Source organism: Notechis scutatus, chromosome 3, assembly GCF_049901735.1.
Source record: "Notechis scutatus isolate UNSWTSFEM ecotype Mainland chromosome 3, rNotScu1.2, whole genome shotgun sequence".
Taxonomy (NCBI): Eukaryota; Metazoa; Chordata; class Lepidosauria; order Squamata; family Elapidae; genus Notechis; species Notechis scutatus.
Window position 1 is genome coordinate 146,692,941 of NC_142011.1, and position 25,935 is coordinate 146,718,875.

At 37.9% G+C, this 25,935-nt stretch overlaps 1 protein-coding gene across 2 annotated transcripts in view; it reads left to right on the forward strand.

Annotated features, from left to right (window-relative positions):
* Positions 1–25,935, forward strand: part of CDKAL1 (CDKAL1 threonylcarbamoyladenosine tRNA methylthiotransferase) — a 330,383-nt gene that overhangs the window by 220,628 nt on the left and 83,820 nt on the right. The window lies entirely within an intron of this gene.

Consider the following 25,935-nt stretch of genomic DNA (forward strand, 5'->3'; position numbering starts at 1 on the left):
ATCCCCTTTTTATGCATTTTCAATCAACACATGCTTGCTCTGAATTTATGCATGTGCATAGAAGGAGATGTAATTTAAACACATCTGTTCAAATATGCATTTCAGATAAACTTGGTTCTGGTTCTCATAATGTGGCTGAGGTTTTGACGTGTATTATATCCCCAAAGTACACACCAGATGGTATTTATTAGAGATTTAATGGAAATGAAGTTTCAGGATGTTGAGCTTTTGTCATAAGTCTCTCATTTTAAAGTCATAAAACAGTAATGATCTAAAATTATCAATCTTTAATGAAGTTTTGTACACGGTTTCATTTGTATGGAAAGTATATACTGTGTAAAGATAAGTAAGTTTGCACGGAAGGACGAGAGTCAAAAAATAAAGTTATTCCTTGAGTGAAATCAATGAAGAAATATAGATGCAGAAGGAAAAAATGGTTGCAACTGCTTGGTGGTTTTCAGAACCTGGGCTACCTGGAAATGTTAAAAATATGTTTGCTTTTTATCAACATTCACATAATATAGAAATTTGTACTCTATTTTTGTATTAATACGAATTTTGTTATTTTTTCACATGTGAAAATTAAACACATCTTTATGGTACATCGTTTTCTCTTTGTTTTCCAATGAGAAAAACCAACCTGTTAGAAAATACCAGTTTGTGGTATTGTTTCCTTCCCAAATTTAGTTTGGATAAAATTTGCTCATTTTATTTATTAATTAAGCAAAGCCTTTAAAATATTTATTTCTGCTTATTTTCTTATACTAGTAATTTATTAATAAGTAAGACATTAAAATTTTACATTTCATTAGATACAGGGATAGCATATGAGAGATACAACTTATAAACAATCAGATCTGTGCCATCTGTTGTAGGTTTGCATGTATGAACATTTGTGAAAAGGCTTCCAAGTCTAGACAGTTTGGTTGTGAGGGGTGTGTGGACGGATATATAAAATAATATAGGATTGTAAGGAACCATTTAACCCCATGATGGTGAACCCAGGGGTGGGATTCTACCAGTTTGCACCTATTCGCTAAAACCGGTTGTTAACATTCTAAGCAGTTCGGAGAACCGGTTGTTAGAAGAAATTACTGGCCTAATCCTGTAAGGAAGGCAGGAAGGAAACATTCCGGTGTTGCTTACAGAAACTGCTTCTCCATTAACCCTTATTACATTCTTGGCAGGATGAGACTTCCTGTCTCAGGAACTTCTCTGGAGTTTTTTCCCCTCCTTTGCTGGTACTTTGCTTGTGTGGAGTGACCATTCAAAGTTACAATGGCACTGAAAAAGTGACTTATGACCATTTTTCACATGTACGACTGTTGCAGCATCCCCACAGTCATGAGAGGCCAGGCGAGGAGATTCGTGCCTCGATGTGAGTGATATGGAATTGGCCACGCCCAGCCAATAACATAACCACCAAGCCACGCCTACCAACTAAGCCACGCCCACAAAACCAGTTGTTAAAAAATTTGAATCCCACCCCTGGGTGAACCTATGGCACGCGTGCCAGAAGTGGCACACAGAGCCACTTCTGCCGGCACGCGAGAGGTTGCCTGGAAGAGCCCCACTGCGCATGCAAGGCACTCAGGGGGAATCGCACGTTCATGCGCAGAGATGCATGGCACACGGGATCACACACATGCAGAGATGCATGGTGCGTGGGGGGTTGCGCGCATGTGCAGGGCCATTGGAGACCCAGCACACATTGCCTTCTAGGTGCTGGCATGCGAGCGGAAGTGCGCATGCAATTTTCGGCATGTGAGCCGAAAAAGGCCAATACTGATTTAACCCAACACTTCATTTAGTGACCATTCAAAGTTACAACGGCACTGAAATAAGTGAGTTATGGCTATTTTTCACACTTTTGACGAGTGCAGCATCCCTGTGGTCATGTGATTTATATTCGGCTGCTTGACAACTGGTTCATACATATGACGGTTGCAGTGTCCCGGGGGTCATGTGATTCCCCTTTTGTGACCTTCTGATAAGCAAAGTCAATAGGAAAGCCAGATTCACTTAACGTGTTACTAATTTAACAACTGCAGTGATTCACCTAACAAATGTGGCAAGACAAGTCATAAAATGGGGGTAAAACTCCCTTAACAAATTTCTCACTTAGCAAAATAAGTTCTGGGCTCCCTTGTAAGTCAAGGACTAACTGTATGGAGCTTTAAAATAGGTCGTCACAGAATAGCAACAGCAATAACGCTTAGATTTATATACCGCTTTCCAGTGCTTTCCAGCCCTCTCTAAATGGTTTACAGAGTCAGCCTATTGCCCCCAACAATCTGGCTCCTCATTTTACTGACCTCAGAAGGACAGAAGGCTGAGTCAACCTTTAGCCTGGTGAGATTCGAACTGCCAAATTGCAGGCCGCTAGCAGTCAACAGAAGGTATGCCAGCAGGAAATCTCCCTCTGAAAGGGTCTTAAATATTCAAGACTTAGCCACTGCCCACGCAGATACAAATGAAGCTATGCGACCCTAATTGATGAAACTAGATACTGCAAAGCTTCCGTTTCCATCAGATGCCTGGCCGGCAAGCAGTGGTTCTTCTGTCTAACACTCTTGTGGCTCGCCATATGCTGCTGCCAGCATTCCTGAGAGTGAAAAAGGGCTTGGGCCACCAGTTCCAGATCAGAGTCCTTCGTATCAGTTTCAAGGGTGGCAGGTCTATATCTGTTCTTCCTGTGCTGGATATTTGGATCATTTGGAGAATGTTTTGTGCTGGAAACAGAGCTGTTTTGAGTTTGAAGCACTTCCAAAATTATTGTAGTACCTTCTTTTGTATGCAGTTGTTTCGAACTTAAAACAATGGCTTCAAAGTTGAAAATGAAATGTGATGTTCACTGACTTTGGGTGACTTCGAAAGGTGTGATGCGCAGATGTAGATACTTTAAATATGTAATAAACTCTTCTTCTCTTTCTGTCACTTCTGTTTTGTTTTTGAACAAAGGATATCCTTCAGTCACTGCACTTCAGTCCTGGAGAATCATATCACCAGATCTCAGCTGGCTGTATTAATTGTATTTGCCATATATAGCTAGTCCCTAACTTAACAACTTTTCATTTAACGACCATTCAAGGTTACCATGGCACTGGAAAAAAATGGATTACAAAGTTCTTGAGCTTACAACTGTTGCAGCATCCCCCACAGCCTTGTGATCGAAATTTGGGTGCTTGACAACTGGCATGGATTTACAATTTACCATTGCAGCAACCTGGAGTTATGTGATCATCATTTGCGACCTTCCCAGCTAGCTTTCAATAAGCAAAGTCAGTGATTTGCTTAAGAACCATCCCCAAAAAACCCGGTCATAAAATCAGGCGTAATTCATTGAACAGCTTCCTTGCTTAGCAACAGAAATTCTGTCCCCAATTGTGGTCGTAATTTGAGGATTACCTATAATTAATGCATAATACTATATTAAGAATTCAAGTTTGCATTGTATATTTCCCATTCCCTGAAGCATGAGTATGTAAACAATGTTGTGAATTAACGTTCTTCCTGATTTTTCACCAAATGGTTTAATGGGCCCAAGTAGAGTTGATCTCTTATTTTCTCTCACTACAGCTATCCCAAAGGTGCTTTTTTCAAGAAGCAACTAGATTTTCTGTTTTTTCTTTGAAGACCTTTCACTTCTCATCCAAGAAGCTTCTTCAGCTTCTTGGATGAGCGAAGAAGAACTGAAGAAGTTTCTTGGATGAGAAGCAAAAGGTCTTCAAAGAAAAAACAGAAAGTCCAGTTGCTCTTGAAAAAAGCACCTTTGGGACAACCATACCTGGATGACTGAGAATCTCCATAGACATACTCTACAGCTACTTCTTAACTATTTGGGTAAATGGTAAGGCTGTTTCCCGTGCATATTCATTCAAGTTATGGTTTTACAACCCAACCAAAAACTTTGGTGGCATATAACAGAGTACAAATTCAAAATCAAGATAAAACAAGCAAAAATGACAAGCAAAGAATAGAAATCTGCCGAATGGGCACCAAAAGCATGTTAAAAACATGTAATAGTGCTGTCCTAAGAACTTTGCAAAATGTAGGAGGGAACTGCTCACGATCAAGGAGTTTCATAGTAACAGAGAACAGATGCTTCGTGGTTCATATCTCATGGAACAGAGACTCTAAGCCAGCTTTTTTCTTATCTGGCAGATTCAACTTCGTTGAATTGTTTAAGGTGTAGTAAAATTCTCTTTACACTTGCCAGTATGTTACATAAGGTTAAGAGATCATTAGTTATCTTGATGTATATGTGATGAAATAGCTAATTTTGCTATATTTTTGGCCACGCATTTTCATATAATGGACAAAAAAAAATTCCTTTGTTATTTGCCGGGTGATATTGGCAGAGATAATTGATCGGACTCTGATAGGAATGCAGTGGCACGTTACCAGCTGATAAATGTTTCAAAAGGTTCTGCTTACCAATGAAATAAGCGTATAAAGGGTCACGGTTAGATTAGATAAGATTTGCAGACAGGCTGATTTAGATTGTTACAGAGAGGTTGGCTAGATATATTGAAGAAAAAAAGTGGTTCTTAAAAGTAGACACCATCCATTAAGTGGTGTCTAAACTGTGTGTGAGAGAGAGTAATTATATTTAAGCTTGGTTAACTACAAATGTTGGCAATGTACACCTTGTGTAGGCCAGTTCTGCCATGGTATCAGAGATTAAACAGAACAGCAAGAGTTGCCAAAAGATAGCCCCAGGTTTGGAATGTAGTAATTACATACAAGAAGAGTTAGAAGGAGATAAAATAGAAGGGAAATTATCTGTTATGACTCAAACAATGATTTGGGCAAGAAGGCATTTTAGAGAACCAAGAGAGACTTCAGATGTCACAGAGCTTCTATCTTCTAACACATAACAGACATTTATTTCTGGTTCAGTTGATATCTGTATAGTACAGTAACAAATAAACCATGATTTTGTTCATGGTCTTCAGTAGAACTGTATAATTTATACCCCAAAAGATTGCAGAGATGACAAAATAATTTCATACTTAAGCAAATGCTACCTTTTTTATATTTGTACAATATGTGCAGGTGAGTTTCTTTAATCCTGTACATAAAAAACAACAACAAGAATACCAAAAAAACAACAACAATACCATTAGGAGAGCTGGGCTGCAACATTTCTTTTTAACAAGCTGCATTTTTATATATACGAATTGGTGTCGTGGAGAAAGAGTCCTGGTTTGGAGTCTGAAAGAGTACAAACCATATACATTTTTTATTACCTTGGTGAAATGTTAATCTTATCATCGAGTGAATAGCATTTACTTGCATTGGTTTGGGATTTATGGTGACTAATCCTATTTAGGAAAAGTGAATTAGCTTGCAATTTCCATATTAACATCAAAGGAAATGTGAAGATATCCACATATATTCCTTGTCACTCTGAGGGAATTGTTGCTACTTGAAGGAGTAGTGATTTTGTTGCTTCAAGCATAAGTGGAACTTGTCATTCATGTTTCCATAGAAACAGGAAAACACATGAAATAGGTGATCTTGCCATGCTGTAGGTATTACATTTTTTGCTGTTGCCATCTGTGTCATTAAAATGACTGGTGTAACTATGACTGTTTTTTTAATCAAATAGAATGTACACCCTATTAATCTTTGAAATGTCAAACAATGCTGCTTTTCATTCATTTCTAGAATAATATAATTCCTCTTATTTGCGTCTGCCAGAAATGCTCATATGAACAAGAAGAAAATTCAGAATATTCTGCTCCAATAATTTGGAGTACATGCAAAGTTTTTAAAAGCATATTTAATATATATTGGAGCTAATTCAGGGTCTTCTGGCACTGTCTTCTACTCATAGAAGGAGGTTCAATTCAGTATTCATCATACTATCTATCCAAGTAGTTTGTTAGCAGAAAATTGGAGCTGAAAAGTATCATTAGACATATTCAAAATTGACCAGAAGTTCTGGTTATTGTTTATAAGAATACATACATCCTTGCATTTTATTTTATTCATTTTATTTGTTATTTTATTTTATCTTACTTTACTGTATTTATTCTATTTTATTTCGTCATATATATTTTAACTTATTTCAGTGTATCTTACCTTACTTCATTTTATTATATTTTACTCTGGCTGATGCTTATGTTTTCGTGAGGTCAACTGACTTAATTAACAAAGTATCATTGTATTGTGCTGTTTATTATTTATAAAAATAATGCTGGTATACAACATATGGAAGTATGCTCCCTACTGCCACAGTTAACCAGGAATGGATAATTTATTTTATTATATTTATAGTCTGGAGGAGTTGCTGTTTGGCTTTTTTTGAGAGCAATTCAACAGAATCTTGGGTTCAAATATGACAATAACCTGCCCATTCCTGGTTAATTTTACCTGCTCATAGAAGGAAAAGATGACTAACCAATCTGTACTGGAAAATTCTTCACAATAAGCCTGGAATGTTGGTTTATTGTTATGTTTTCATCATATTCAATTATATGAATCTGATTTATTCGTAGTGTTCTATAGTAGATCTGGAAACTGCAATGTAGCTATCTCTTGATGGCTATCATGTTCATTCCATTCCAGAATTTTTTTCTGGCTTCAGTTTTAGTAATCACAAAGTGGATTTAGTAATCAACTTTGGACTTCTGGAGGAAAAATGGCAGACTGAATATGGCTCCATGAAAAGCTGTTCAGACAAGGAGATGACTTGAGAAGATGAGATCATCTCCAGATAGCAGCTGTTGATTTTTTAAAATATATTTTGATTGAAAGGGTTTTTTTTTAATATAAAATACAAATGAAAATAAAGACAGTGGAGGAAAAAAAGGGGGGGTCAGAAAGAGAGGGGAAAGGGAAAAAAGAAAGAAAAAAGCCATGACTTCCAGTTTTTGGTACAGTAAAACACATGGTAGAGTTATAGTATGAACATCTTATTTATCTAGAGTAATGAATACTAGCTCTTTCTATAACAATAACCTACTTAATCATCAAAGCCAAAGTTTCATTTTTTTCCTCTTTCAAGCAAAAAGTTCAGAAGCAGTTTCCAAATGCAAACAAAACTATTTATATTCTTTTCCCCTAATTAGTGTAGTTAACTTTGCCATTGAATAGAAAAACTCAAAGAAGTAGTGCACGATCAGAAGATGTGGTCCCTGCCAGTCCTATCATCTTTTCAACCCATTCTTCCATCGTGGGAATTAATGCTTCCATTTTTGACCATATTCTTGCTGCCATCAACACTTATAATGAGGTTCCACATTTTTTTTCTCCTGTTTCTTTTATTCAGTAGGCCTAGATGAAACATTTCTGTTTTCCATTGTAAATCCATTTTAAGAATCTTCTGAATCAAAGCATAAATCTGTTCCCAATATTTCTTTATCTCAGATAGCTGCTCCTCATGAAGAGACCAAAGATAGTGAGTGGTCTTTGGTGAGTTTTTAGAGCTCTGGGAGATGAGGGATTAAGCCATCTTTCTCAAGGAAGGAGGAAGGGGTCAAGCTATTTTCTAAAGCTCCTGTAGGCCAGACAAGGAATAATGGATGGAAACTGAACAAAGAGAGATTTAACCTGGAAACAAGGAGAAACTTTCTGACAGTGAGAACAATCAACCAATGGAACAGCTTGTCCTCGAAAGTTGTTGGGAGCGCCATCACTTGAGACTTTCAAGAAGAGATTGGACTGCCATTTGTCAGAAATGGTGTAGGGTCTCCCGCTTGGGCGGGGGGTTGGACTAGATGACCTACAAGGTCCCTTCCAACTCTGATTATCTGAATCAAACCAAAGTTGGCATTTTTGAAAGGAGTAAGTTCACATATTTTCTTTTCTAATCACTTTTCAAAATTACTTAGTAATTACTTATCAACTATTAGAAACCTTTGGATTGACAAGTTTAGTAGGTGAGTTTCTTTCAATCTCTAATCAAAGAAAGTTTTTACAAGTTTAAGAAGTTTAAAAAATTAATAAACAGCAAAAGGATGATTAAAAGCTTTTGAAAGTTTCCATTTTACAAAGTTACAAGTAGATTAAGGATCCAGATAAATTTGAAATAAGATTTTGAAATTAAATATGAAAAATCCTCTCCATGGAAAAATGTTTTGGCTTTGATTTTTCTTTTTAAAAGCACAGTACGTTTTTAAAAAGTGGACCCTTGCAACTAAAGATTACAATTAAGACAGAAGAACACAAATTACAGAATGAAGCAAACCATTCTAACAATGGACATATTAAAAGATATTTTGGAAAAAATAAACTTAATTTTTAAAAAATTAATTTTAATGGTATCAACAGAAACATATGCCTCTATGTACAGACTGAATCTAAAAATGTTATGGAAGAAGAACAAGGTTTACCTGACAAGATTGACACTGAATTGAAAACGGATTTACAAATGACAGGCTACAAGTATGATATAGAAAAAGATGCTACCCTAGAGATACAAAAGAAACCAGATGTTGTTTTACTAATTAAAATGGATGTAGAAACAATAAACCAAGAGAGTGACTTGCATAATTTTCCCATATTGGATCTGCAGAAGAGGCTTGTTAAAATTTTGAAGAATCTCATGTGACGAGACAAGGGGGGGGGAGTTCTAAGGCATTATTTGAATCAATTTAGATTTTGTTAGAAGTAAAAGGAAGGAATATAAAGTTGATTTATTTGATCAAGATTAAAATAAATATGTTGTTGGACTTCCGGTGACATCGTGTCGTGGCGGTTCAGGAGAAATCTGCTCTGATCTCCTGAGCTGGGATTTTCCCCTCTGGATGGCTGTTCGTGGCGGTGTCCGATCCTGGAGGGATTGACAAGGTGAGGAGAAACTCTTGGAGGCAGTTTGGGAGGTTGCGATCCCGAAACGTCGAAGAAGAGAGCCCGAAGTCCAAGGTGAAAGAAGTCAGCCTGTGTGGCCAGACCCGGAGACACAACAAGCCATCTAGCAGGAAGCAGCGAGACGGCAGTGGATGAAGGGGTGGCGATCGTATGAGGTTGGAAGCTTTATTTGGATTACAATTGAGATAGACGATTGTTTAAATGGACAGTTAAGCTGACTAAGGAAACCCAGGATGAAAGGGGGGGGAGTGGAAATCGGCAGCAGCGTTCTAACCTACCATCCCTAATGCTGGGACAATAGTGAAATTAATAGTGAAAATAAGAGGAATCTCGATGGAAAATCAGAGTGTGGTGTGAGAGTTGAGAAGTTATTTTCAGAAGGTTCCGTTTCCCTTTGACAGCTTGAAACAAATTTGTTAAAATCAAGTGAACTGGGGAAAAAAACAATTTGATAAGAACCCAAACAGAAAGAAGAGTGACTGTGCAATTCTTAAAGATGGCCATTGAGAAATCTAAACTCTGGTAAACCGTTTCATTGTGAATGAAGAGACTTATAAACTTGTAACTGGAAAAATATTGTTTTGAATTACAAGAACGTTGGTATATATTTAATTAGCTTATTGTTATAGATAGAAGGAACATTGTTTCAGATAACTTATATAATTCTATTTACTTAGCAGCTGATTACTTTAGATTTCCTATTTTTCTTATATAGATTTTTTTCTTTGGTACCCTTAGAATACACAATTCTTATTTTAAGTATTGAAGTGCCAGTATAATTAAGAGTTATATATTGAAGAGATCATATAGTAATGTGTTTGGATAACCTTAGTTGATTTTGATAAAAGGAAGGTGGTAATTAATTTCCCTACTTAACCCTTTCCCAGTGATTTATTGTGATGGAATGAAATTATTATAGTATTTATTATAACAACACCATAGATATTTTTTCTCTAACATAGATTGCTAAGAGTTAAAAATTGATTAAGTACATACTGACTGTGATGGAATTTGGTGAGTAGTTAATCAAAGGTGATATTGTCTGATATGTGTCTGTATTGAAAAATAGTGGTTGATATTGATTAGGAAAACTTCAGCATTAATAATTAAGAGACTCTGATTACTAGAAAATCATAAAATTGATGGTAATTTGGGATAATATATATAGAATAGTAGATGAACAGACTAAAATCATAAAAATATGACGTATCACCACTACTAAGACAGGGAAAAAACCTGTGCCAACGGTGGCACCATCCAGTCCAGCAGTTTCAACCAACAAACAATTGAAGGAATGTTGGCCCCCGTGAAATCGACAACCACAACTAGTGCCCAATCAGTTCAAACCTCCCTATTAGCAATCCAGAATACGATGCTAATGCTACAAGAATCTATGGCCAAATTCACATTGAAAGTAAAGCAGCCCAGGAAGTAATGAAAACTGAGCTGAAATCAGAAATAGGGAAAATGAAAACTGAAATCAGAAACCTGGACGAAAAAATAGGCTTGATCCAGGAATCAACTAAGAAAAATGAAGAAAAAATCAAGATAATTGAACAATAATCTGAACAAAATGAGAAAAAGCTAGAACTCATGGACCATAAAATTGCGACTCACAACAAGGAAACTGCAGAGGCCTTAATCCACCTTGAGATGGATAGAGCCTCTTATTATTTGAGATTTCAGAACGTAGAGGAAACTAGGGAGGAGTATTTAACATCGGTGATGGCTAAACTTCTAGCAGATTTCCTTCAAAGCGATAAAGATGAGATGATAAATGAATTTGATGATATCTATAGAGTCTATACCAGTTATGCAAGACGGCACAGACTCCCTCGAGAGGTCCATATCAGATTTGCTGGAAGGAAAGTCAGAGATATTATTTACAAGATTTCAAGAGAAGAGACAATAAAATATAAGGATAAAGAAATAATAGTACTGAAACAAATACCAATAAGAGTCCAGGAACAGAGGAAGGACTATCGATTCCTCACTAATTATTTAAATAAAAAAAAGATTTCTTTTAGATGAATTACCCTGGAAGGTATTCTGAAATCCTGGAATGAAAAAAGAGTGAAAATTGATAACTTAAGTAAAGCACAAGAATTCTTTGAACAGCTGGGCAGATTGGAGGAGGAAACAAGCAGTGGAGATGAATTGGAAATGCCAAGTCAAGAAGAAATACAACAAAGAATTAAGGAACGAGAAAAAAAACCAAAACAAAGAACATAGAGGTGAAAGACCCACTCGAGAAGAAACAGGAATCAAAACCAGAACTCAAACAATATCCAAAACCAACGAGAAGTAACATATAAAATAAGAAAGAATGGGGAAAGGATTAACACTGACTTCTATAAATATTAATGGTTTAAATAATTCATCAAAAAGGAAAAAAGTACTTTTGAAACTTGAAAAGCTGAAACTGGATATAATATGTCTTCAAGAGATTCATATCAAACCACAAGATCAGAAATATTTACAAAACAAAAAACTAGGGAAACTATACACATCACTAGCAGAAGAAAAAAAGAGAGGAGTAGCATTATATATCAAAGAAGAATTAGGATCAAAACTGATTTATAATGATAAGATTGGAAGAATATTAATTGTACAGGTGGTTATACAAAACAAAAAGATCTTACTAGTAGGGATATACACCCCCAATACAAATCACAATGAGTTCTATAAAACCCTATATGCAAAATTAATAGAATTAGGCAACCCATGTTCTGCATAATTGGCCACTTTAATGCAATTTCTAACAATAAACAGGATTACGCCAGGGACCAAAAATATCAAAAAAACCAAAATACATTGTCTAAATGTTTTTTCGATATGGCTGAGGAACTAGATTTAGTAGATGCGTGGAAGAAATTGAATCCAGGAGTGACCCAGTTTATTTTCTACTCCAATCCACATAAATCCTGGTCAAGGTTAGATATGGCATGGTTGAATAATGATCTACTCAAGGATATTAAAATTATAGAAATATTAACCAACACTTGGGCAGATCATAACCCATTGCAAATAACTTGGAAAATTCAAACTTACAAGAAAGATAGGTGGACACTTAACCCACAACTATTGAAAGAAAAAGGATACACTCAAAAAATTAAGGAAGAATTAGAGGTATTTTTTTTAATTTAATAAAATACAAGATACCTCTTTGCAAATTCTTTGGGACACAATGAAGGCGTACCTAAGGGGTATATCGATAGCCTATACAGCCGACAGAAATAAAGAAAAGTGGGAGAAACAAAACTTGTTAATTAAAAGACTAAAGGATTTAGAAGATAGATTAATGAAACCCCCAGGGGACGAACAAATTAAAAATGACTTGATATTACTTAAACATGAATTGACTATATTAGACCAGGAAGATTTAATTAAGACAATGCTATACACAAAACAAAATTATTTTGAACACGCAAACAAACCCGGAAGATGGCTAGCGTATAAATTGAAAAAATAAAATAAAAAAAGAACTATATACCAATTGCAAGATAATAATGGAATATTAGAGATGGAATTGGAGAAAAAGAAAACAATTGCAAGAGACTATTTCGAGAATGTATAGAACCAAGAAGAAATAGATGCAAACAAATTAGAGGAATACTTGAAAGAAAGCACATTATAGCCATTAACGGAAGATAAAAGGGAGATATTAAATAAGGAAATAACTTTAGATGAGTTAAAAGAAGCGATTAAAAGACAAAAAAGCAATAAAACTCTAGGCCCAGATGGGTTGCCAAGCGAATTATACAAAGAGATTGGAGAACCACTAGAAAATTTGTTCCTAGAGATTTGCAACAAAGTATTATTAGAAGCAAGAGTCCTAGAATCATGGAAGGAGGCCCATATTATATTGATCCCTAAAGAGGGTGCAGATGCCACCCAGGTAAAAAAAAATTACAGACCAATATCTTTTTTAAACACAGATTACAAAATTTTTATGAGTGTGATGGCAGAAAGACTGAAGCTAACTCTTAATGAAAGAATTCACCCCAACCAGAATGGATTCCTTCCCATGAGACAGATTAGAAATAATACAAGAATGATAATTGATATATTAGAATACTATGAAACACATCCAGGAAGCCAAGTTGCTCTTGTCTTCCTGGATGCACAAAAGGTATTTGACAACCTAAACTGGGAATTTATGAAACACCAGATAAACTTGATGAAATTTGGGGATAACTTCATAAAGATGTTAGATTCGATCTATTTAACCCAGAAAGCAAAGGTAATGATAAATGGAGAATTTACCAATCCTTTTGAAATAAAAAGGGGTGTCAGGCAGGGATGCCCATTGTCGCCTCTGCTTTTCATTACAATATTAGAAACATTATTGGACAGAATTAGAACGAATGAGGAAATTAAAGGTACTAAGATTAAAAGACAAGAATATAAATTACAGGCATTTGCTGATGATCTGGTCTTTATTATAGAGGACCCAATAGAGTCAGGACCAACCTTATTAAAAGAAATTGATAAATTCAGTAAATTAGCAGGGTTGAAAATTAATAAAGAAAAAACTAAAATGTTAGTTAAAAATATAACAAATAATAAACAAAAAGATCTAGAAGAAATAATGGGACTACAAATTGTCAATAAGATTAAATATTTAGGTATATGGTTAAGACCCAAAAATAACTTTGAAAGAAGACAATTATGTTAAACTATTACAACAAATAGGAAGAGATATGGAGATATGGAGCAAAATGCAGATTTTATTATTAGGCAGAATTGCCACAATTAAAATGAATGTTCTACACAAATTGCTTTATTTATTCCAGACGATCCCTATATTATTGGATAAATTGTTTTTCAAAAAATTGGATAAAATTACCATTAAATTCATTTGGGCAGGCAAGAAGTCAAGAATTAAGAAAACTTATTTACAAGATAATAAAAGCAGAGGTGTTATAAAGCAGCAATGTTAGTGTGGATAAAAGATTGGATTAAATTGGAAAACAAAAGAATTCTAACATTAGAAGGATATGACTTACAAATAGGGTGACATGCCTTCTTGTGGAACCTGAGTAGTAAAAGTCATTCATACTTTCAGAGACATACTTTATGCAAATCTTTGATAAAAACCTGGTCTGATATTAGGAAAAACCATTACATTAAAGTTCCGTTATGGTTGTCAACAATGGAGGCAATGTTCCACCCTAATACAATGGACATCAGTAAAAAGCTCAAATATCACCAAACTTTAGACAAAGAAGGAAAGCTCAAATCGACCTAGGAGTTAGAAAACCAAAAAAATAATGATTGATCATTGGTCCTATCTCTAAACAGCAATAAGATATGAGAAAGATTTAAAAGAATTTGGAATAGAAACAAAGAGCACTAAATTTGATAAGATACTTTTGGGCCCAGATAAAAATATGGTATCTAAATTATATAACTATCTATTGGAATATGGATTAGCTGAGGAAATTATGAAAGGACCAATTATAGTGTGGGCAAGAAATTTTGGCCATAATACAGACTTAGAAGACTGGGAAGAAATCTGACAGAGAAATCTTACAATAACTAAATCTGTGTCTTATAAAGAGAACCTATATAAAATGATATATAGATGGTATCTAGCATCCTCCAGATTAGCAAAAATATATCCAACATCCAATCCAACTTGTTGGAAATGCAAAGGGAATCATGGTACCTTCTTCCACCTCTGGTGGATATGCCCGGTGGTTGAAAATTTTTGGAACAGAATCAAACAGAATCATTGGTTAGAAGAAATCGTCCAGGGTGGATTGGAGTGGGAACCTAAATTGTATCTTCTGGGTATCATTAAGGAAGCTTATCCCTCCAAAGTAAAATATTTGATTATCCACATTCTAACAGCAGCACATATTTCACTGGTTCAATTCTGGAAATCACCTAATATACCACCAATACAATTTATTATTCAAAAAATCTGTGAATGTGCAGAAATTGAAAAACTCACATTAAAATTAAAAGGAAAGGAGGAGGCGGAATTTTACTCGATCTGGAATAAGTGGTATGATTGTCTAGAACGGGTCCCCAACCACCGGTCCGTGGACCGGTACCGATCCGTGGAACAAGTCCTACCGGGCCGCTGGTTTGCTGGGCGCCGCCATCATTTTTTGATGAAAAAGTGCTTCTGGTGAGGTCACCGGAAGCACTTTTTCATCAAAAAAAGATGGCGGCGCCCAGCTGATGCCGGTACCGGGCCGCGGCGCCCAGCTGATGCCGGTACCGGGCTGCGGCATAAAAAAGGTTGGGGATCACTGGTCTAGAATGTAAAAAAAATGAAAAGGGGAATCAAGGGGGGGAAAACAAATTTATGAAACAGATTATGATACATACAACAACAGATAGGAATTGGTAATGTTAGTTCTAGATTGCCTCGTTCTTTAATTAACCAATAGAAGGAATTCATTGGTAAAAATAAACAAGTATAATCCAACAATAAACATTAATAACAGAACAATATCTTTGATAGAATATAATTAACAGAGAACCTATAGGAAATAAGAAATAACTGCCACATAAGTATAATTTAGGAAATATTTAACTCACTGCCAAATGTATTAAAGGAAAGTTTAATTAGTTTTAGCACAGAGAGTATTGTGACGTTTGTTTGTATGAATCTTTGTCTTTTGAGTTTGTATATTTGTATATTTTAACTTTTTTGTATTTAATAAAGTTTATTTTAATATATATATATATATATATATATATATATATATATATATATATATATATATATATATATATATATATATATATATGTTTTCTTAAGTTTTCGCGGTACTTACATGTATGGTGTTCGGCTTGGTTCGGGTATTTTCCCACGTCATTGTAGTTCTTTTAAAGTTGTAGCAACGTTTCAGCAGAATCTCATCTGCCATCATCAGGCTTCTGTATTGTGTCCGTCTGTGAGTCAGACTTTTACAGTAGTTTCAGATTTGAATTTGGGGCAGCCTATTGCTGTGCCAGAATGGTTTTTTCTTCATCCTGTTTGGTTGGGAGTCTTGGTCTGTGTTTATTGGTCTCGGAGTTTGCTGTGTTCTGCTTGATTGGTGTCTCTAATATCTTCTGTCTGTTTTTTGGCTCTTTTTGTATCTTGATTGGCTGGCAGCATTGTGTTGCTTTAATGGAGGCCTTTAGTGCAGCTTGGCTTCGGGTAAATGGACGGCTATCATTAGTTAGGAAGCTGGGTTTCATCTGGGTGCCTGGTTGGGGTGTGTTTGAGCTGGAGGTATCAGGGGGATCTGTTTGTGCCCAGGTGTTTGCCTGGCTTGTGGTGTGGAGATTTTTTGTTTGTGAGTGCAGGCTTCCAAATGATTGACAGCCTGGTGGAATCATCTCTTCTGTTCATGCTTTCTGGTCTTTTTCAATCTCTATGGCTTCTCTGATGACTCTGTGGCTAGGGTTTTCCATAGTGGCCAGGGTTTTGGTGCCATTGAAGTTGATGCTATGACCTGTAGCTTCCATGTGTTGGACTAGTGAGGAAGTGTGTTCCAGCTTTTTGACTGCATTTTTGTGTTCATCCAGGCGGGTACTTATTCTTCTATTGGTCTGTCCAATGTATGTGGCCGGGCATGATGCACAGGGGACTTCGATACGCCTTGGTTTTCCAGGTCAATTTTATCTTTGGGGTTGCTAAGGATGGCTGCTATTTTTCTGTCTGTTTTGAAGGCAGTCCTGATGTGATGTCTGTGTAGTACCTTACTAATTTTGTCTGTAGTACCTCTTATGTAGGGCAGGACAGCTGTTCCATAGGTCTGTTCATCTTCTGGGTCTCTATTATGTTTCAGTGTGTTTTTGTGGATCAAGCTGGTGATTTTGCTTTTGTGGAAGCCGTTGGCTGTCAGTACTTTAGTTAGGGTGCATAGTTCAGCCTTAATGTGTGTCTTGTCTGCCAGGCGTTTGGTTCTGGTAATTAGTGTTTTAGCCACGGAGTTTATCTGTGCTGGGTGGTGGTGGGATTGGGCGTTGAGGTAGCGGTTGGTGTGTGTTTTCTTCTGGTATATGGTGTGTCCTAGTGTGCCATCTGTTTTTTTGTAGATTAGTACATCTAGGAATGGTAGTTGTTTGTTTGTTTCTGTTTCCATGGTGAACTTGATTTTGGGGTGTGCTCTGTTTAGGTGTGTTAGGAAATTGTTTAGGTTTTCTTGTCCATGGGGCCAAATCACGAATGTGTCATCGATGTATCTTAACCATAGTTTGGGTTTGAGGATGGCATTGGCCAGGGCTCTGGATTCGAATTCTTCCATGAACAGGTTAGCAATGATAATAAAGTAACACAATGCTGCCAGCCAATCAAGATACAAAAAGAGCCAAAAAACAGACAGAAGATATCAGAAACACCCATCAAGCAGAACACAGCAAACTCCGAGACCAATAAACACAGACCAAGACTCCCAACCAATCAGGATGAAGAAAAAACCATTCTGGCACAGCAATAGGCTGCCCCAAATTTAAATCTGAAACCACTGTAAAAGTCTGACCCACAGACGGACACAATACAGAAGCCTGATGATGGCAGATGAGATTCTGCTGAAACGTTGCTACAACTTTAAAAGAACTACAATGACGTGGGAAAATACCCGAACCAAGCCGAACACCATACATGTAAGTACCCGCGAAAACTTAAGAAAACAAATATCAAACCTCTACGGGAGGAAATAAACAGCCAGATCAAAACCTACGAGAAACTGGAAATTAAAAGAGCAGGAATACTATGTGACCTCCAATTCCTACACAGCTGCAGAGACAACAATACTACACCAACCTGCTTCAAATTAACATTTCATCAAAGCACAGCAGCCACTAAACGTATCCTGAAAAGAACTGAAATGGCTTTACTACGGAACGAGCTCCACAGTAAGAGATTCCGATTAGATCAGTTAAACAAAGATTTGCTAGCACTACACCTGGAACTGAGCAGCAAAATCCACCCTCTACTTTGGGACAAGATAAAACAACTTACAACTTGGAGAGCTGATTCTGAAGGTATTTACAAACAGGAAAAATTATTGAAAAAATTAAAGAAATTAGAACATGACAAGAAAACCCCCAACAACTCACAACAACACCTGAAACAATTAGTGCACAACGTTTCCAACAGAGAACTCACCAAAACAGAAACAGATGTTCTAACCAAAGGATTCAATTATGCTATAGCACCCCAAAAATCCCCACAGAATCCATCATATGTGCAGTAGAATCCAGCCTAACTAAATTAAATACAGATGAAGCTGATAAAATAAGACACCAAGTTACCAATATCCTATGCACAAGCAAGCCACCCAAAAGCAACTTACAGAAAAATGAAATTAAAGCACTACAAACCCTGAAAAGAGATAGCAGCATAATCATCCTCCCAGCAGACAAAGGAAATGCCACTGTAGTAATGGACAGAAAAGACTACGAAACAAAATTGACAGACCTACTCCAAGACTCCACATACAAACCCATAAACACAGACCCAACCACATATCTGGAAAAATTAACCAAGAAGAAAATTATAACCAGCCACATAAGCAAAGAGATCCAACACACGATTATACCCAGAGAGAAATCTTCCAGATGCCCCAAACTATACGGCCTCCCAAAAATACACAAAGAAGGCATACCTCTCAGACCCATAGTCAGCTCCAGAGGAGCACCACTACAAAACCTAGCCAAATACCTAGCAAAGCAGCTACAGCCCCATGCTGAAACAGCAGCTTCACATGTACAAAACTCATACCACTTCTTGGAAATGATCAAAGATCTACACGTGGAGCAAGAAGATCTGCTTGTAAGTTTTGACGTGGTTTCCCTATTCACTCAAGTCCCGATAAAAGAGACCCTTGAAATCATCAAAAATAAATACCAACCAGCCAAACACCTCATGGAACTAACAGAACACTGCTTAACCAACACATATTTCATATACAAAGGACAAAGATACAAACAAATAGAAGGAGCCCCCATGGGATCACCACTGTCACCTGTCATTGCTAACCTGTTCATGGAAGAATTCGAATCCAGAGCCCTGGCCAATGCCATCCTCAAACCCAAACTATGGTTAAGATACATCGATGACACATTCGTGATTTGGCCCCATGGACAAGAAAACCTAAACAATTTCCTAACACACCTAAACAGCGCACACCCCAAAATCAAGTTCACCATGGAAACAGAAACAAACAAACAACTACCATTCCTAGATGTACTAATCTACAAAAAAACAGATGGCACACTAGGACACACCATATACCAGAAGAAAACACACACCAACCGCTACCTCAACGCCCAATCCCACCACCACCCAGCACAGATAAACTCCGTGGCTAAAACACTAATTACCAGAACCAAACGCCTGGCAGACAAGACACACATTAAGGCTGAACTATGCACCCTGACTAAAGTACTGACAGCCAACAGCTTCCACAAAAGCAAAATCACCAGCTTGATCCACAAAAACACACTGAAACATAATAGAGACCCAGAAGATGAACAGACCTATGGAACAGCTGTCCTGCCCTACATAAGAGGTACTACAGACAAAATTAGTAAGGTACTACACAGACATCACATCAGGACTGCCTTCAAAACAGACAGAAAAATAGCAGCCATCCTTAGCAACCCCAAAGATAAAATTGACCTGGAAAACCAAGGCGTATACTGAAGTCCCCTGTGCATCATGCCCGGCCACATACATTGGACAGACCAATAGAAGAATAAGTACCCGCCTGGATGAACACAAAAATGCAGTCAAAAAGCTGGAACACACTTCCTCACTAGTCCAACACATGGAAGCTACAGGTCATAGCATCAACTTCAATGGCACCAAAACCCTGGCCACTATGGAAAACCCTAGCCACAGAGTCATCAGAGAAGCCATAGAGATTGAAAAAAGACCAGAAAGCATGAACAGAAGAGATGATTCCACCAGGCTGTCAATCATTTGGAAGCCTGCACTCACAAACAAAAAAATCTCCACACCACAAGACAGGCAAACACCTGGGCACAAACAGATCCCCCCTGATACCTCCAGCTCAAACACACCCCAACCAGGCACCCAGATGAAACCCAGCTTCCTAACTAATGATAGCCGTCCATTTACCCGAAGCCAAGCTGCACTAAAGACCTCCATTAAAGTAACACAATGCTGCCAGCCAATCAAGATACAAAAAGAGCCAAAAAACAGACAGAAGATATCAGAAACACCCATCAAGCAGAACACAGCAAACTCCGAGACCAATAAACACAGACCAAGACTCCCAACCAATCAGGATGAAGAAAAAACCATTCTGGCACAGCAATAGGCTGCCCCAAATTTAAATCTGAAACCACTGTAAAAGTCTGACCCACAGACGGACACAATACAGAAGCCTGATGATGGCAGATGAGATTCTGCTGAAACGTTGCTACAACTTTAAAAGAACTACAATGACGTGGGAAAATACCCGAACCAAGCCGAACACCATATATATATATATATATATGGATCTTTGGTTATTCGGGTTTTCTCCCGCGTAAGATTGGAAGTTTCTAGGCAACGTTTCGATGAAGTCTCATTCATCATCTTCAGGCTTCTGTCTTCAGCTCTGTGCTTCTCAGAGTGATGTGAGCTTGCAGCTGCTTCTTCCTTTTAACTGCTATACGAAATCCCTTGCACCGCCTGCCCCACCACATACATTGGACAAACTAACAGGAGAATAAGTGCACGCGTTGAAGAACATAAGAACTCAATCAAAAAAGAAGAACCGACCTCTTCCCTGGTCCAACACCTCAAAGCCACAGGACATGAGATTGACTTTAAAAATACCAGAACTATCGCCAAAACCGAACACTTCAACAACAGAATAATCAGAGAAGCCATAGAGATAGAAAAACGCCCACACAGCATGAATAAAAGAGATGACACCTCCCGCTTACCAGCCATTTGGAAACCCGCCCTCATGAACAGACGAGTACCTAACATGATGAATGACACCAGACCCACATCCACGAGGGCCACACAAGATGCCACCACCACACTTCCACGTAAAAAGCAGACTCACACCCACACAGAAGATGAGACACGACCACAGACCAGAAGCCGCACTGCAGCTGCATCACTACCCACTTCAACCCCCCCTGAGCCATACATGAAGCAAACTGATCCCCACCATGAAGATGCAGCACGACCACGAACTCGAAGCCAAACAGCAATATCACAGCTCACCAGCTCAAATCCCCCAGTAACTAAGACCAACCTGAGCACAACCAAGCCCCCACCTGAACAGAACACACCTCCAGCCAATCAGAACATGGCCAACCCCCAACCAATCAGAACACAGCCAAACCCCCAACCAATTAGAACACACCCCCACCCAATCAGAACACAGCCAAGCCCCCAACCAATTAAGTCACACCCCCACTAGCAGTTAAAAGGAAGAAGCAGCTGCAAGCTCACATCACTCTGAGAAGCACAGAGCTGAAGACAGAAGCCTGAAGATGATGAATGAGACTTCATCGAAACGTTGCCTAGAAACTTCCAATCTTACGCGGGAGAAAACCCGAATAACCAAAGATCCATCAGGCTTCTGTATTGTGTCCGTCTGTGAGTCAGACTTTTACAGTGGTTTCAGATTTGAATTTGGGGCAGCCTATTGCTGTGCCAGAATGGTTTTTTCTTCATCCTGATTGGTTGGGAGTCTTGGTCTGTGTTTATTGGTCTCGGAGTTTGCTGTGTTCTGCTTGATTGGTGTCTCTAATATCTTCTGTCTGTTTTTTGGCTCTTTTTGTATCTTGATTGGCTGGCAGCATTGTGTTGCTTTATAGGAGGCCTTTAGTGCAGCTTGGCTTCGGGTAAATGGACGGCTATCGTTAGTTAGGAAGCTGGGTTTCATCTGGGTGCCTGGTTGGGATGTGTTTGAGCTGGAAGTATCAGGGGGGATCTGTTTGTGCCCAGGTGTTTTGCCTGGCTTGTGGTGTGGAGATTTTTTTGTTTGTGAGTGCAGGCTTCCAAATGATTGACAGCCTGGTGGAATCATCTCTTCTATTCATGCTTTCTGGTCTTTTTCAATCTCTATGGCTTCTCTGATGATTCTGTGATTAGGGTTTTCTATAGTGGCCAGGGTTTTGGTGCCATTGAAGTTGATGCTATGACCTGTGGCTTCCATGTGTTGGACTAGTGAGGAAGTGTGTTCCAGCTTTTTGACTGCATTTTTGTGTTCATCCAGGCGGGTGCTTATTCTTCTATTGGTCTGTCCAATGTATGTGGCCGGGCATGATGCACAGGGGACTTCGTATATGCCTTGGTTTTCCAGGTCAATTTTATCTTTGGGGTTGCTAAGGATGGCTGCTATTTTTCTGTCTGTTTTGAAGGCAGTCCTGATGTGATGTCTGTGTAGTACCTTACTAATTTTGTCTGTAGTACCTCTTATGTAGGGCAGGACAGCTGTTCCATAGGTCTGTTCATCTTCTGGGTCTCTATTATGTTTCAGTGTGTTTTTGTGGATCAAGCTGGTGATTTTGCTTTTGTGGAAGCCGTTGGCTGTCAGTACTTTAGTCAGGGTGCATAGTTCAGTCTTAATGTGTGTCTTGTCTGCCAGGCGTTTGGTTCTGGTAATTAGAGTTTTAGCCACTGAGTTTATCTGTGCTGGGTGGTGGTGGGATTGGGCGTTGAGGTAGCGGTTGGTGTGGGTTTTCTTCTGGTATATGGTGTGTCCTAGTGTGCCATCTGTTTTTTTGTAGATTAGTACATCTAGGAATGGTAGTTGTTTGTTTGTTTCTGTTTCCATGGTGAACTTGATTTTGGGGTGTGCGCTGTTTAGGTGTGTTAGGAAATTGTTTAGGTTTTCTTGTCCATGGGGCCAAATCACGAATGTGTCATCGATGTATCTTAACCATAGTTTGGGTTTGAGGATGGCATTGGCCAGGGCTCTGGATTCGAATTCTTCCATGAACAGGTTTGCAATGACAGGTGACAGTGGTGATCCCATGGGAGCTCCTTCTATTTGTTTGTATCTTTGTCCTTTGTATATGAAATATGTGTTGGTTAAGCAGTGTTCTGTTAGTTCCATGAGGTGTTTAGCTGGTTGGTATTTATTTTTGATGATTTCAAGGGTCTCTTTTATCGGGACTTGAGTGAATAGTGAAACCACATCAAAACTTACAAGCAGATCTTCTTGCTCCACGTGTAGATCTTTGATCATTTCCAAGAAGTGGTATGAGTTTTTTACATGAGAAGCTGCTGTTTCAGCATGGGGCTGTAGCTCTTTTGCTAGGTGTTTAGCTAGGTTTTGTAGTGGTGCTCCTCTGGAGCTGACTATGGGTCTGAGAGGTATGCCTTCTTTGTGTATTTTTGGGAGGCCGTATAGTTTGGGGCATCTGGAAGATTTCTCTCTGGGTATGATCATGTGTTGGATCTCTTTGCTTATGTGGCTGGTTATAATTTTCTTCTTGGTTAATTTTTCCAGATATGTGGTTGGGTCTGTGTTTATGGGTTTGTATGTGGAGTCTTGGAGTAGGTCTGTCAATTTTGTTTCGTAGTCTTTTCTGTCCATTACTACAGTGGCATTCCCTTTGTCTGCTGGGAGGATGATTATGCTGCTATCTCTTTTCAGGGTTTGTAGTGCTTTGATTTCATTTTTCTGTAAGTTGCTTTTTGGTGGTTTGCTTGTGCATAAGATGTTGGTATATATATATTTGTTTTCTTAAGTTTTCGCGGGTACTTACATGTATGGTGTTCGGCTTGGTTCGGGTATTTTCCCACGTCATTGTAGTTCTTTTAAAGTTGTAGCAACGTTTCAGCAGAATCTCATCTGCCATCATCAGGCTTCTGTATTGTGTCCGTCTGTGGGTCAGACTTTTACAGTGGTTTCAGATTTAAATTTGGGGCAGCCTATTGCTGTGCCAGAATGGTTTTTTCTTCATCCTGATTGGTTGGGAGTCTTGGTCTGTGCTCCAAATTTAAATCTGAAACCACTGTAAAAGTCTGACCCACAGACGGACACAATACAGAAGCCTGATGATGGCAGATGAGATTCTGCTGAAACGTTGCTACAACTTTAAAAGAACTACAATGACGTGGGAAAATACCCGAACCAAGCCGAACACTATATATATATATATATTTCCCACGTCATTGTAGTTCTTTTAAAGTTGTAGCAACGTTTCAGCAGAATCTCATCTGCCATCATCAGGCTTCTGTATTGTGTCCGTCTGTGAGTCAGACTTTTACAGTGGTTTCAGATTTGAATTTGGGGCAGCCTATTGCTGTGCCAGAATGGTTTTTTTCTTCATCCTGATTGGTTGGGAGTCTTGGTCTGTGTTTATTGGTCTCGGAGTTTGCTGTGTTCTGCTTGATTGGTGTCTCTAATATCTTCTGTCTGTTTTTGGCTCTTTTTGTATCTTGATTGGCTGGCAGCATTGTGTTGCTTTAATGGAGGTCTTTAGTGCAGCTTGGCTTCGGGTAAATGGACGGCTATCATTAGTTAGGAAGCTGGGTTTCATCTGGGTGCCTGGTTGGGATGTGTTTGAGCTGGAGGTATCAGGGGGGATCTGTTTGTGCCCAGGTGTTTGCCTGGCTTGTGGTGTGGAGATTTTTTTGTTTGTGAGTGCAGGCTTCCAAATGATTGACAGCCTGGTGGAATCATCTCTTATATATATATATATATATATATATATATATATATATATATATATATATATATATATATATATATATATATATATATATATAATATATATATATATAAACATATATATATGTTGTTAAATTTGGTAACCCATAAAGGACTGATACCAGGATGGAAATGATTATGCTTTAGGGATTTATTTGTAGATAAGAAAGCAGAGATCATTTGTTGTATTTTAAGAGAAAGTGATAAGTTACTAAAATTATATATATGATGAAGTTGGAAAGTCGCTTCTTTACATATTACTTTTCTTTTCCTTTTTACTCTATTTTTTTCCATTTTTCCCTTCTTTTCTGTACTTTTCTACTTTTTATCTTTATTTTTCAGTTTTTATTGTTGTAATTAGAATTGTTAATACAATTACTATAAAAAGGGTAGTCATAGAAATAAATGTTCATTAAATAGAATGAGATTTAAAACAAAAAACAAAAAACAAGAACTTGTGTTCCCTTGTGTTCCCCTTGAAGCACATAGGCAGAGCATGTGTAAAGGTTTACAACTATCAGCGCTGACAACAGTAGCTGAGCTTAGTAGCACTAATGGATCAGTAACAGCTACATTATACAGTTTTTACAGGTTCCCTACACCTTCATGTGGTAGCAGTTTTTGATATATGGTCATCTGTCTTCAAATGCAAAAATTGATGTAAGAACCACCAGTATGAAATAGTATGTCCATGCATTATTTCATGCTATGCACTACTACTCTGCCTTAAAAAAAAAATCCATTCAGGGTCCAACTGTGTTTAAAGATATTTCTAGGGACACTTCAAGATTGTTTATTTACACAGAAACACACACTGATTCAGACATCCAAAGAGTCAAGGCAGTTTGCAATTAAGCAAAGCAGCAACAAAGTTGAATATAAATATATGGCTGCCGTTCTACTTTCAACACCCGAACACCCAGAGGTTGTGGTGTGGGGGTCCTGCCCCCTTCTTGAAGGGGAAGAGAACTTTCAGCATATCATTCTCGGAGTCTTGTATGGAATGGCCTGATTCTTGGTAGGAAAGCAATTACAGCTCTGCACAAACTTGATTGGCCTTTGGCTTCAGATTAACAACAGCAAACAGTAATGAAGATTAACAAAGTTAAATCTAGCATTACCCTTTTCCATCTCCCAGTTGCAGCACTGCCACATGCTCAAGTGAAGTCGTTTCTAAAAATTAATTTCCTTTTTTTCAGATTGGATCCATCTTGCGTTGCCAAAAGAGAAGATATATTGTCTTTCAAAATTTATTCTGTTTAGCTACTTCTTTAAAGCCTTGGCAGTCATGTGTGTTATAAGCATCCAAATCATTTGGCAGTGGTAGCTTCTCTGAGTAAACCTTGGGAATTTTAGGTTGTAGATTTTGTTTTGTTTTGTGGAATGCTGAGAAATTTCTGTCAGGAATTGTACCTCCCCCTCATGAAATGAAATTGCAAAGTTTCTTGGCGAGAAACCACGCTATTTAAAT